At 39.2% G+C, this 15,468-nt stretch overlaps 1 protein-coding gene across 3 annotated transcripts in view; it reads right to left on the bottom strand.

Annotated features, from left to right (window-relative positions):
- Positions 1–15,468, bottom strand: part of LOC108037921 — an 84,240-nt gene that overhangs the window by 37,173 nt on the left and 31,599 nt on the right. Inside the window, exon 1 of one of the 3 annotated variants that reach the window (XM_044459249.1) lies at positions 6,045–6,119. The exons of the other annotated variants lie outside the window; for them this stretch is intronic. The gene's annotated coding sequence lies outside the window, so the exon portion shown is untranslated. Of the gene's footprint in view, positions 1–6,044; positions 6,120–15,468 lie in introns of those variants that run through there. 3 annotated transcript variants of the gene reach the window in all.

Below are 15,468 nucleotides of genomic sequence, written 5' to 3'. Positions count from 1 at the left end.
AGATTAGCTTCTCGTAATTTTTCAAATACCTTTCGCAAAGATAATACATGTTCCTCCAATGAAGTGGAGTACACGATAATATCGTCCATGTAGACCAAACAATCCTTGTAGATCAAATCTTCTAAGAGATTGTTCATGCACCTTTGAAAGGTAGCAGGGGCATTTTTCAATCCAAAGGGCATTCGAGTATATTCGTAATGGCCATTTTTGGTGGAAAAAGCTGTCTTTGGAATAGAATTTTCATCCATTTGTATTTGGTGAAAACCTTTTGCAAGGTCAATAGTGGTAAAATATTGGCATCTACCAAGTTTGTCCAATATTTCATCCATGACCGGGATAGGGTATTTGTCGTCTACCGTAATTTCATTTAAATTACGATAGTCAATTACGATACGGAACTTTTTTGTTCCAGATGCATCACCTTTCTTTGGTACTATCCAAATGGGTGAGCAATAAGGGGAATTTGACTTTCGAATTATTCCCTGTTTTATCATATCTCTCATTTGCGAATCGACTTCTTGGTCGTAAGCTTGAGGATATTTGTATGGTTTTTTGTAAACCGGTTGCTCATTTTTTGTATGAATGACATGCTTGATAGTACTAGTGAAAGTCAAATTGTCACTTTCTTTGTACTGTATGTCGCTAAATTCATATAAAATTTTCTTAAGATTATCTTTTTCCTCGTCATTAAGGTGTTCTAATCTAAACTTATTGGTTTCTTGCAAGTCATTATTTATTGCAAAATTAAAAGGTGTATCTGTTGAAAATGGGGGATCGCAGCAATCAATTTCTGCTTCTCCTTGTTTATATTCGAAATCGTTATAATTAAATCTCATTCCGAATTGATAACCGTTTAAATTAACTGTTTTTGATTTATAATTAATAATTGCGTTACAAGCTTCGAGATATTCTCTTCCTATGAGCATATCATATCTATCGGAAAAATTATGGACCCAAAATGTTTGTTTGGTCGGACAAAGCTTACTTGCATGGTAAGACACGGATGTATTTAACTGAATATTACCATTTATGGTATGAACTTTAAGGGGTGTATTTTTGGTTGGAAAATTAAAGTAATTTTCTTTAATTAAATTAATAGAAGAGCCTGTGTCTACAACACATCGGAACTCTTGGTTATTCATGATGATTCGTATGTAAGGGTTTCTATTTCCTGTTCGGTGTCCGAGGCTTGTTGATGAAAATTTTCGGTATCCATTTTCATATGGCCACTCGTACTTTTGCGATTTCTTTTTATTGGTCGATTAGGAGCATTAGCCCCATTTTGTTGTGATTGATAATTTATAGGGTTCCTAACCTGATTATAATTTAATTTTTGTTGGAATTCTTGTTTTGTTGCTTGATATAATGGGTGGTTTTCATAAAAAGTTTCGTTGTTATTTTTATTATAATTAGGCTTATGTGGGCCTTGAGATGTACTTGCCTGTTGCTTATATTGATTTGGGGAAATATTATTCTGCTGTCTGTATTGGTTTTGGGAATTATAGTTTTGTTGTTTATTAGTATTTTGTTGGGGTTGATAATTTCTCTTATCTTGGTTTTGACTTTGTGAATTCTTTGTTCGATCTGAATAAAATGTTTCATAACAACCTTCTTGTTGTGCTACACATTTTAGTTTATTAGCATTAGTAATATCATACCTAGCCAATGTCATAAAAAGTCTGTCTGGCAATTTTTTCATAATAACATCTTTAACTGTATTATTAAGAGCATTTGTGTATAAAATTGTATTTGAAGCGTTATTTTCTAAGGCTAATTTATTTAATATTACAAAAGATTTGGACTCAATGTCCTCAACGAACTTACGTATACACCCAGGAAAGGGGGTGTTATACAGACGTCTTAGTAGTTCTTCGCAGGGCGTCTGGGTTTTATATTCGTTGATGAGGGCGTTCCTTAAATCCCTCCAGCATCTGGCTGTTGATAATTGAGATATCCTCTGGGCATCTCCGTGAAGCTGCATTTCAATCGCACTGAAGAATACGCTTGACTGGCGTATACATGTTGTGGGGTACAACTCCAGGATGAAGTCTATCCTCCTGATAAACGGGCTGAGTTCGAGCGTGTTGCCTCCAAATTGCGGCACTTGCCTGATTTGGTTCAGGGCTTGATTTAGATGGTTTTCTGACAATAATATCACTGGTTCTGCCATTTTTGGTATTTTATTTAGTTTTATAAATTTTTCACAATTTTAAAAGTTTTGTATTATGAATTTGATTTAAATTTGTTATACCTTGTCTCTTACCACTGGTGGGGGAGAACTAAGGTGTTTTATTTTTTAGTAACCCTTGTGTTACGAACAAAGGCACTAGCTTTTACAAAAAAACGGGTTTTTGCAAAAAATTTGTTTTAGTTACTTGACAGTCACACGGGTCAAGATTTATGTTTTAAAAACCTCGCAACCTGAGCTTCGATAGCGTGTTGCACAAATTGAGGTTTCCGTTCGTATATTAGCGACACAAACCGACACTGCGATAGCTGGTTTATAATTGCACTGGGACGAACGACGTTTGGGTTCTTTAAGGATATAACCGTATAAAAGTTATATCCTACCGGCTGCGCCAATAACAAATTCGGGATTTAGCACTTTGAAAAAAATATAATTTTTATTTATCAAAATAGTGTAAACGCGAACTGGGAGAGATAGGTCTACTCCTTACAAGATTCAACTTAAAACTCAAACTTAAAAACTAAGCTGGCGCTTATCAAACCTTCGATTGGGAGAAAGAACTTTATTGATAAATTGAGAGTGTCCAAAATGAGAGCACTGAGCAAGAGAGCGATCTAGGTTTGAGCTGCGTCTGCAATTTTACAGTATTGGGGGATAAAAGCTTTTTGGAGTTTGGGGACATTTGTTTATAATGCAAGAGGGTATCTAAAGGGATCACGCGAATTATAAATCGGATCCAGTGATCTTAGGTAGGGCGAGCTACAGGCGTACCAACATCGGCGTCTCGTTTACTGAATTTTCCTTTTCCTGTTTCCTTCTCTTAGTTTAATCTATCTTTCTACTGGAATCAATTTACCTTCTCCCGGTTTCTCTCCATTGTCTACGATATAATTTCGTTCGTCGTTGCAAGCACGCTCAATTTTCGATTAATAATAATAGGCAAGTACTAGATCTGAATTAGCAAGACCTCCACCCCCAAAGCCGACGAGTTAGAGCCGGATACTATAGCGTGCCCCGCAAGGTCAGATCTGTGTCCAATACTGTGCAACATAAGGTTGCACGTTACAATAGGCCAAACGTTTATTTAAAATAACCGTGTGAAAGTGAGTCTTTACTAAACTTGGGATTGTTACACAACATCCTAGAATTCTTTTTCAGCCCACCACGCCGGGAGATCGATCTTTCGCCGATGGATATGATGAATAAAATTATAATAATTATTATTACCCCGAATATTTTGACTTAACTACAAGCACTATGCTCACACATGTTGCAGCAGCTCTCCTTTGAAAATTTATATAATTTTTTTTTGTAAATTTCATAAACTAAACATAAATTTAATTAGTGAAATTCATAGCGAAAAAGAATAATAAGCAAAATTAATTTGGTAATAATTACTATTTTTGAAAGCATTTTTAATTAGAAAAAAATAAGGGACCCAAATTATCTGAATTAAAAGGGAAGCTTAAACAAACAATCTACTGAACTCAGCTGATGTCTCGACGGTCATGGGGTATAAAGGGGACCAACAGAGTTATGTTCTAGCGGCAGGTGGTCATAGGTAGGGTGAGCAATATGGCTGCCCAATTGCATCCAAGGCTTTGCAAATACCAAATCTCTCCCATTTTTACTTCACATTATCCCCTCTGTTAACTTCCTTCTTGCTTTTTAAAACTATGCTATGCTATGCATGCTAGCTCAATTCTGATTCCAATAATAGTAATACATGGAAAGTGTCCAGATCTGTACGGACAAGACCTCCACCACCCAAGCCGACGAGCTAGTGCCGGACCCTATAGCGTACCCCGCCAATACAGATCCTTGGAATCATTCACAGTACTTTACGAACGTTACACGCTACAATCCATGAGCCTTACCATCATGATGACTAGTCGAAAATATATGTTGTTTGTTGGGTGAGTCTCTGATATGAGCATTGCGTCAATGTCATGCTGATCTTGGAACTGCAAGAGCTCGTATTTAGAAAAGCATCTAAATAATTTTTGTTCGATTAGGTGCTTTATTCCGTTTTTTTTGTCGCTACCGTTGTGTTCGTTATAGCTAGCGATATTGATTCTATTCTACTAAGCAATTGGGATGTATTTTCGGAGGTGTGTTGGGCTGCCTTATTTCTGCAGTAGTTTCTTTAAATGTCAATGGCAAAGAATCTTTCCACACTTAAATTAGTTATTTTTAAAACCAATTTATCAAAATTTGCCTTGTGTGTTTAAGCAGTTCAATAATCATCGTTTGGGTCTCTTAGATCATAGAATCTTTTTATACCCGTTACTCGTAGAGTAAAAGGGTATATTGTATTCGTGCAAAAGTATGTAACAGGTAAAAGGAAGCGTTTCCGACCCTATAAAGTATATATATTCTTGTTCAGGATCACTAGCCGAGTCGATCTAGCCATGTCCGTCTGTCCGTCTGTCTGTCTGTCTGTCCGTATGAACGCTGAGATCTCGGAAACTATAAAAGCTAGAAGATTGGCATTTTGCATGTAGATTTTAGAAGTTCCTACGCAGCGCAAGTTTGTTTCAAAAAGGTGCCACGCCCCCTTTAACGCCCACAATCGCTAATATACGATTTTAAAAATTTAAATATTTCGGAAAAGTAAAAATGCAGTTTTATTGTGTTTATCAATACCTATCGAAATTTTTCAAATCGGACCATTCGTTAAAAAGTTATGCGTGATCAAAGTTTCTATCTCCGTCTCCCTCGCACTCCCTTTACCTGAGTAACGGGTATCTGATAGTCGGGGCATTCGACTATGACGTTCTCTCTTGTTTTTTCATTATTTGGCGCAATCATTTTAATTGCTTTCTTTACTTTGGATGCGTAAGTTTTCTTAGTTAAATTTTCTTAATTTTCTTTTTATGTGCACATAGTGTTGTGACCAACTGAATTGATTTGAATTGAAACTCTCACATCTCTTAGCGATAGTGAGCTAAGAGATGTAGCTGAATATTCAACAATATTTGCGATAACCAGAACGGTCGCACCCAGCTTAAAATAGTAGGATTAAACAGTTAGTACGTTGGACAGTAAAACCTTTACCTAAGTGCTAATATCTAAACCCCCTGTTACCCATCTATACAATTTGATTTTGTAGTGATTAACTCAGTCAAGCGGTTATTAACGATTAGCGAATAAGCTAATTTGTAAGAGTTGTACAAAAGGTAAATAGGAATTCGTATCATAAGCCGTGAAGTCATACATATGACCATAGACTCCAGGGCGTCTTTTCCTACTTTAGACACTTTACAGTCTGATCGTTCCAATCACATCTACACCAGCTGGGACCAAATTTCGACTCGAAAGCTACAGCTAAAAAGGGAAATGTGAGCTTCGGCCCTACTTTGCGACGCGTCTCATGGAGTAGAAAATTTTGGTCGTAAGTATAAAATAAACAAATAGGCTTAATTAAAAGAAGTTTACTAGAGTAAGATGTATAGTAATAGTAAAAAGTTTTTTTACACACACTCTATCCGGTCTATATGTTTACCAAACTGGAGACTGCAACTTGGTTCCTCTTTCAACATGGAAGAAAAAATTTGTTTTGAGAATTAAGCGTTCTAAAAACATAAGACAAAATTATACTTAAGCTGTATTAAGCGGTTTTTTCTTTTAAAAAAGCAGACAGTTAGGTTTTTTTTGGCTTTAAAATACCTTAAATAAGTTAACAATTCCCAACTGGTTTTGGCTACCTTTTGGTAAACACGCCTGACTGGTTACCTAATACATCCAAAATTATGCATTAATTTGCTCCATTTGCAATGGAAACTCTGATTAAGTCTAAGCTAAAGAAATTCCGACAATAAGATACAAAGGAGATGCTTAGATGTTAAAAGCTTACCCCTTATGCAATGCTATAATTCCCAACTGGCTCTAGCTGCGTTATGTTAGAAGATCTAAGTTTTTGATGTCAATCATCGTCTGGTAAATTGTCTCAAAGAGGCGTAGTGCGATTCCGTTCAGCTTGGATATCGTCAATGGAGTAGAATTCGAATATATAAAGGAAAAAATCCGGAAATAGATTTTGGTAAGATTTACAAAATTTCTGAATTGGTTTGATACAGTAGAGCGTTATATGATGCTTTACTTTTGTTGCCCATTGTTTACCTATGTTTAAAATTTTGATGGGCTTACTATTTAATGTTTTAAATTAAAAGGTAATTTATATATCTAGTTTTATTTTATTCCGACCGAGATCATTTAGTAGTTTATGAGATTTCAATTTACCTGGGGTTAAGTGGTTCACATGAGATAAATCCAAAGTCGTACTACCTATAGCAAAATAGGGATTTTATTTATTTATCTTAAATCTATTTCTTATCTTTCTTCGTTATTGTTTGAAAAGATGACGGCAGCCACATGTCAGGCAATAAACTGTTTTCCTAATTTCTGTCCTACTTTAGCCGAAAGTCCTCTTTTTTGGGATGTTGTTGTGTAAAGCTCGTTTATGGGCAGAAGGTACAGAAAAAAGAGGTGACCGGTTGCTGGTCAAATGAAGGTACCCAAGGCTTACTGTAAAATGTGGTTATTGGACCCGGTTATAATAGGACGCCAAGGATTAACGGTACTGTGCTTGTAATGTGTGGTGCCGTGCGCAGAGGTCTTAGAGGACATACGGTAAACCGTGAACATTGTCCCGGATTAAGAAGGGAATGAAACTGCAGGGTGCTGCTATGACGAGCACAGATCGGCCAGCAAGATCTGTGCCGGCAGAGATCAATAACCGAGCGCGAAAAATCTTTTGTTTGCTTTGATCAATCACGTTTATAATAAATTTGGTGGGACGAGCATAAAATCTACTGAGCTAGCCATATAATTTTAATGGCGCCCAAATCGGCATATTTCTGATTGAGGAAGTATACAAATCCATAGAAATGGTAAAAATAAGGATAAAAACCCCAAAAAGGAAGAATACTGGGCACAACGCAAAGAAAGACAAGGCAAAAGAAATCCTTACTCAAGCCCACCTAATAACGCAAAGGTTACAAAACAATCAAGTGCAATAACTTGGAATATTTGATGCCAATTGCAAAGGAATAAAAAGAGCTGGTCAGAGCACACTTACCGCCGAACACGGGAGCCTCAGCGGGTTTGGTAAGCAAGTCAATCCAGCGGATAAGGACGACAAGCCGATCATACAAAAAATGTACAATGTGAGATCTACGAAAATTTCGAACAGTGGCCAGATATGGGCACTCAAAAGGGAAGGCTGTGCGTGGGTTTTGGGCAGAGCTCCGCTGAGTATAAAAAGAATGCTTTTCAGATGCTAATGATCAACTATATTCTGGACTAACTCCTACAAGTGCAGTATATTAGCAGCTTCAACAATATCGATCGGTACAACTTAAGGTGGTGATTGAAGTGGGCATTGCAGTTGCAGCAGTATGACCTAGAGATTGCGTACAAAAATTATATTAACAGATGCGTTGTCAACACAGCCTCGCTCCGAGACATTCAGGAGAACAATAGATATTGAGAGCTGCTATTGGATCTACAACATACAAAAAAGATCAAAACACTGCCACAAAAATTCGTGGACTATTTAATTGAAGGCGAAATGATATCTTGGTAGCTTGCAATTTGTGTGCCAAAAACCGCAAGGGAAACCGTCATCAATGAGAACGACGACTCGCCCACCTAGACACTGTAAAAGCCGTTCACGATGTATTAACCCAATCAGTTGTAGGTAGCTGGCAAATGCTGACCCAGATACCATCAGTCCAGTGCAAAGGTCGATACATGGAAACCAAATACTGCTGGTACTAATCGACCGATTTAATACATGGACGGAGGGAGCACTCCTACACGCAGCAACAGCCGAGTTATTTTAAAAGGCGTTCAGAGAGCGAATAATAGCGAGGTTCGGGGCTCCAAAGGTATTTATTACAGATAGTGAAGTACAGTTTGATGATAGGGAATCAGAGATGATGGGACGAGAAATCGCCGGAAATCATGTTAGCCATGAACTCAAGAGTACCGAACTCACACCATACTCGCCAATTTCCTAACGCAGGGACAGAGCTATAACTATAAAATTAGCTGTATGACTGGAAAGCAATCGGCACAGGAAATCAAGCGGAAACGCCGTGAACAGTGGACCCGAGGAAAAGGAGACGCTAAGAATGAGATCGGCCTATGAGGGAATGCAGAGCACAGGAAGCGGAAGGAGTACCCGTCAATGGGGGTCCTGAGAAACAGCACGGGAAAGAGTAGGAAGCAGCACGCACAGATAACTTATTTGAGTCAGAGATTGGCGAGAGTCCTGTAACAAGATTACAACGAAAAAGGATAACATTCTAGAACCAGTGATCGATCTCAAAGACGGCTTCGGCTTTTAGTAGGTGCGGATGCTCCAATAAATCTTGGAGTCGATTGCACGGCAAAGCCTTATACTTTTGAAACCCTACAGGACAAACACACAACGTTAAAAGCTTTGTACAAAGCCCTTCTTAAATTGTTTACGTTATTTTTAGGAATTTCCCAACTTTTCCATTATTGGAAGTAATCATATTTAATTAATTTTTACAAAAAGGGTAACAAGTTAGAGGCATTAGTTGAAAAATTATATCTGATGTCTGCTATCCCTAAACTTTGGCGTCCTGTTGGACCCAAACCAACATTTTGTATGATCATATTTCGTCAGAAGTGAAACTAAAAATACACCACAAATAGCCGAATTCTATTTCGCGAAAAGACACTCAGAGTGTACGCATGGGTACTTGTTCTCATGTGCTTTGGAAATGATAAATTACAAAGTCTTCTAATTACTAAGATAAGTGATAATCAAATAATGGCAACGTGTAAGAGCGTAAGCTATAATGAGCAAGACTCGGCAGCAACAACAAGACAAACGTCGGCTCACGTCAATCAGAAATAACACTTACTTTTCCATAAGAGCGAAAGAGTTAACAGAACCGGCAACAACTGCAAGCGAATACGGAGAGAGTACGCTAGCTCTCTCCCGGCTTATTATGTCCAAGCGGCACATCACAAAAACAGCCGGGGAGTGCCCAATGCCCGTCCCCGGTCCCCCTACGCCTACAACATAACCAACGATCTGCTCATTACAACAACGACAATGCCCTAGTTCAAAACGGTGACTTCGACACTAACGACATCAGACACCACCACAACAACCACATCAACTGCAGTTTCTGTTTCGTCAGCTCTTACTGACAAGCTAGCCCTTACCCAACCCAGAAATATAAAAAATGTTAACGGATCATTAATACAAACAGGAATCGATCGATATGTGCAAATAAAAAGAAAACTAAGCCCACAAGCAGCTAAAAAAAAAATGCATCAAAAGTAAGCAAGAAAATTGGAAACAATGCGCTGACAAGTAATCAATAAAAAGTAAGCCCATAAAAAGGGGTAACATCAACGAAACAAAATACAAGTGAACGACGAGAAAGATTACCGATCAATGGCCAAACACCTCGATAACGGAAAAATAAACTACTACACCTACCAACTAAAAAGTAGCAAAGGATTACAAGTAGTTATAAAAGGTATTGAAGCAACCGTCCCTATCCATGAGATTATAGCTGTACTTAAAGAAAAGGGCTTTAACGTCAAACATTGTTTGTGTTTGACTGAAAAGGCAAACAATGAAAAAGATTGTTATATATTGGGCACTTAGGATACAATTCAAGTTATATTCGCTGATCAAATTCACGAGAGTCTTCTTTACAATTCCAAGTTCTTCTTTTGTGTCCATCTCGAACCGTTCTCCGTTCCTCCAAAATTTGGCGATCGGGGCGATCGCTGCGGCGGTGTTCTCGTTGTCCCGCTGCCTTGAGTGCTCATTCCGGAGTGCTTTGTCTGCGCCCACAAAATTGTTGCCATTATCGCTATATATGTGACGACATAGTTCGCGTCGTCCTATGAACCGATCCAGTGCCCAAAGAAAATTATCCGATGTGAGTCCGGTGACTACCTCCAGGTGGACAGCCTTGGACGCCAAACAGATGAATATGGCGATATAACCCTTATACGTTGTTGTTTCTCTCAGTGGGGCAGCCTTGAGTTCAATGGCTCCAGTGTAGTCGATGCCGGTAGCCCAAAAGGGACGACATGGCGGGTTGATTCGATGTGTTGGTAAATTCCCCATGAGTTGCTTGCCAGCTGTTGGGCAAGCACGGAAACATTGCATGCATCCTAGCATTATCCGTCCGTTTACAATCCAAAATCGTAAACTCCTCCATGAAGCGTGGCATGATGTGCATCCTTAATGACAAGATCTGTGAATGATTGTTGTGCTGGTAAGATTATCGGATGTTTACGATTTAACGATAAATACGCGTGACTTAAGCGGCCACGGACGCGAATAACGTTATCTTTGATAAATGGGTTTAGATTTCGGAGTTTGCTTAGCTTCGGAAGTGGTTTGGAAGAGTGAATTGCCTTTAGGTCCGCTTTAAACGGTTCAGCTTGAGCCAATCGAACTATGCACAGTAGGGCGTCATTGAGTTCTCTTAATTTTAAATGACCATTAAATCGATCAGCCTTGTGCCGCGAGTTTATACTAAACCTGAGAATATAGGCGGTTATGCAGATAAGACGGCTAAAGGTTGAATTTGAATTGAATTGGTAGGCCAATCATTGTCGTAGAGACTTAACCGAGCGGGACCCTTCCACCACAGGGACGATGTGGAAAGCTCCTTGGGACTTCTCCCGCGTGTGGCAAGATCGGCAGGATTTTCGTTGGTGCTCACGGTGCTCTCCATTGGTGTGGGTTTGAGTGTGCATGGATATATGCCACCCTGTTCGCCACGAATGTTTTCCAACGGTTTGGATCCCCGTTTATCCAATGTAAGAAGATCGTTGCATCCGTCCAGTAAAATACTGGAATGGGCTCGTTGGCCATGTATTATTTTCCTATACCCATCGTACCAGCTCAACGGCGAGAAATGCTCCTCTTAAAGCCGATTGTAATAGTGTAAAGGTGGAAAAGTTTAAGTTTTCTTATGCTAGAGACATTTCATCTTTCAAGATAACTGTCCCTAATGAGCTTTTTGAAGCCATATGCTCGGGCGACTTTTGGCCGGATAATATGGTTGTAAAAGAGTTCGAGGCTAAGATAAAGAAGAAGGGGCCCGTGGGAGTAAAACTTCCTAGTCGAGGCCAAACCAGTGTACCAATTTAAAAAAAACTAACTTCTAACCTACTTCTTTCCTATCAGAATGCAAGAGGTTTGCGTAGCCAGCTCACTAAATTGTATTCCGATAGCCTTTCCTCATATTAATGTGTTTACAGAAACCGGGTTAAAGCCGAAGATCTTTAGCTCCTAAGTTTCCAGGTAAGTACACAATATATAGGTATGACCGTCCCCTTAGACGGGGAGGTGGAGTCTTAATTGGAATTGATTCAAACCTCCCGTCTGAGGAATTATTTTTTGATGTAAAGTTGTCGCTTCCTGGTAGCTCTACATACATAACTTGCTCTTATATTCCGCCGTTGTCTGAACTTCCTGATTATTTAAATCACCTATCCGTTATTAAGTCTGTTGCAAATAAGCTTTCCGATAGGGATCAGTTGATAGTTCTAGGTGATTTTAATATACCTGGAGTTACTTGGTCCACTGAGGATGGATCGAATGTCTTACTACCTATAGCACAACATGATTTTATTGATGGCCTGCTTGACATATCTCTATCTCAAGTAAACCATGTTCGAAATTCATTAGGTCGCCTACTTGATTTGTGTTTTGTATCGAATCCTGAAGGTGTGTTTCTGTCCAGAGTACCAGAGCACCACTCACGCAACCTGAAGATCCATATCACCCAACAATCGAACTTTCATTTGATACGGGTAGAGTTATAGAAGAAAAATCAGAAAAATCCAAACGAATACTTTGTTTTCGCAAGGCAGACTTTCTGAGGCTTAATAATTTTATTTCTGGCTTTAATTGGTCTGATCTTTACTTATGCAATAATATGTCCGATGCAGTTAATGTTTTTTACACTACAATAAACTCATTTTTTAATTCCTGTGTTCCGTGGTACTATCCGTCAATTTCCAATAAATCATCTTGGTTTAGCAAAGAGTTGACACACTTAAGAAATGTAAAGTCCAGACTTTTTAGGATATATAACAATACCGGTTCTCAATCTGTGTTTACTAGATATTTAAGTGCCCGGTCAAGATTTACCGTGCTTAATGCTCAGTGTTATAATAGTTACTTAAACCGTTGTAAGTTCCTGTTCTCTCAGGACCCGAAACAGTTTTATAATTTCGTTAACACCAAGCGTAAATCTAATTCTTTTCCTTCCTCGCTGTCGTTCGAAAACATGACGGCAACCACAGATCAGGCAATAGCCGATTTATTTGCCCAATTTTTTCAAACGAATTACTCTACTTTAGATTATTCATCACAGCTTTATTCTTACACCATGTCCAAGTCAAACCTCATATTCTGTCCCACTTTAACAGAAAGCTCTCTTCTTTTGGATCTTCTTCGTATTAAGCCTGTTTATTCGCCAGGGCCCGATGGTATTCCTGGGTGCGTGCTTAGGTATTGCGCTAAGGCCCTGTGCAAACCTCTTCACAAGTTGTTTACCTTATCTCTAGAAACTTCCCAAATCCCACATATTTGGAAGGAATCATTTGTTATTCCTCTTTTAAAAAAAGGTAACAAGTTAGAAGCCAGTAACTACCGAGGTATTTCTAAGTTGTCAGCTATTCCTAAGCTATTTGAAAAAATCATTACTCCTCATTTGCAGCACCCTCGTAGATCAATCATTTCTCCGAGTCAACACGGATTTATTAAACGTAGATCCACAATCACAAACCTTCTAGAGCTCAATACATTTGTGATAAAAGACTTCAATAGTAGTTTTAAACAGACGTCATTTACACTGACTTTAGTAAAGCATTTGACTCTGTAAATCACTTACTTCTTATTCAAAAACTTGACCTTCTAGGTTTTCCAGTTGATCTGCTTTCAAGTTATCTGAATGGCAGGTCACAAAGGGTCCTTTTTATACCCGTTACTCGTAGAGTAAAAGGGTATATTGTATTCGTGCAAAAGTATGTAACAGCTAGAAGGAAGCGTTTCCGACCCTATAAAGTATATACATTCTTGATCAGGATCACTAGCCGAGTCGATCTAGCCATGTCCGTCTGTCTGTCTGTCCGTCTGTCCGTCTGTCTGTCCGTCTGTCTGTCCGTCTGTCTGTCCGTCTGTCTGTCTGTCCGTATGAACGCTGAGATCTCGGAAACTATAAAAGCTAGAAGATTGGCATTTTGCATGCAGATTCTAGGAGTTCCTACGCAGCGCAAGTTTGTTTCAAAAAGGTGCCACGCCCTCTTTAACGCCCACAATCGCTAATATACGATTTTAAAAATTTTAATATTTCGGAAAAGTAAAAATGCAGTTTTATTGTGCTTATCAATACCTATCGAAATGTAGAAGAAATTTTTCAAATCGGACCATTCGTTAAAAAGTTATGCGTGATCAAAGTTTCTATCTCCATCTCCCTCGCACTCCCTTTACCTGAGTAACGGGTATCTGATAGTCGGGGCACCCGACTATAGCGTTCTTTCTTGTTAAAAATTCAATTTCTGAAATTCTCCGTGTTACCTCCGGTGTCCCACAAGGGAGCCATCTGGGTCCGTTACTTTTTACATTATTTATTAACGATCTTCCCTCAATTATAAGTCATTCTCGCGTACTTATGTACGCAGATGATGTTAAGTTGTGCCTGCAGTATAAGGACATTTCCAGCCATTTAGACTTGCAATGCGATCTAGATAATTTTCAAAACTGTTGCCGAGATAATTTACTAAATTTAAACGCATCCAAGTGCAAGCTGATGACTTTTTATCGGGTCAATCCGATATAAGCAACTTATACATTAAGTGGCAGCTCTTTGGATAAAAAAGCTTTTGTAAACGATCTTGGCGTTCTCTTGGACCCTAAACTAAAATTTTCAAACCACATTTCGTCCATGGTTAATAAAGCCAGGGGAGTGCCAGGGAGAATTCGATGATCCTTATATAACTAAAACTTTATTTATTTCGTTAGTCCGTCCGAGTCTCGAGTATGGGTCTCCCGTCTGGAGTCCACAATACGGAATACATATTGGTCGTATTGAATCATTCCAAAAAGCTTTCTTCTTTTTGCTTTAAGGCGCCTAAACTGGGATGCAAATCTTAACTTACCTTCTTATTCTAGTAGACTTCTGTTGATTAATTTACCCTCCCTAGCCTACCCTAGAACGATGCCTGGTATTATTCATGGTGATATTGACTCCCCCGACTTGGTAAGTCGCCTAAACTTTTCTGTGCCAAGTAGATTAACTAGAAATTATATTCCCCTAATTTTAAATCATTGTAGATCTAACTATGCCTTTGCATGAGCTAGTAAAATGCTCCGTATTGGTGCGTTAGAAGAAACTGCAGTGAGACAGTTTATGCTGGAATTGCTGAACTGTGGAGTTTGTGCTGCGTTCAATGTAGGCTGGATGCCGGAGGCGTTCGGTACAGGTGTAGACTGAGTTTCTTGTGTGTGTGGCGGACGCTGTGGGTGGTGCAAGAGCGTATGGTGACGCTGACCACATTGTGCGTGTGTGAGGTTCCCAAACAGTTAAGATACAGTTTAAGAGTCCTGGCGAACCTGTTGCGCAAACGAGGAGTTTCGGTTTTTCAATAGTATCGATCGTGACGAGGCGGAACTGCTCCAGTTTGAGGAATGATGGCACCTCTGTGTTGCTGCCGAGATAATGTTCCCAAGCCGCATGCGTCTCCTTCGGCAATTTTGTAGACACATAGTGAGCGAGCCAATGAGTGGGTTCTTTGAAGTGCTCCCGTGCAGGCGTTTACGGTACTCAGCAGAGATCGTAGATCTTCCGAATTCTCCTTATGTAGGGTACAAATACGATGCGTGGGTTATTATACCGTTTAATGAGCGTCGACCTTGCCACCTGGTAATTGGCGTCGGTCAGCTGGATCTGTTGGAAGTCGCAATCTCGACCTGCAGGAAGGGAATATTTTAGAAAATGAAATCTTTGACTGTCACTAGATTGTTGGTTATCATGAATCAGCCGGGAGAATGCGTCGTAAAACCCGGGCCATTCGATGATGTTACCCGAGAAGTACAGGTATTTTGGGCAAATTAACACGTATTGCCGCTTCTGCTTTATGCACTGGCTGGGGTGTTACGAGAGGTGGTTCCGGTGCATGAATCTGTTTGTAGCTCTCGTCGATAGTGCAATATACTTCCAAATACCGTTCTTTAAACTCAGAGGCCAAATCTTTTAGAT

This window comes from Drosophila rhopaloa, unplaced genomic scaffold (assembly GCF_018152115.1).
Source record: "Drosophila rhopaloa isolate 14029-0021.01 unplaced genomic scaffold, ASM1815211v1 contig_184, whole genome shotgun sequence".
In the NCBI taxonomy this organism is placed as follows: Eukaryota; Metazoa; Arthropoda; class Insecta; order Diptera; family Drosophilidae; genus Drosophila; species Drosophila rhopaloa.
This window is presented reverse-complemented; position numbering and strand designations above follow the sequence as displayed.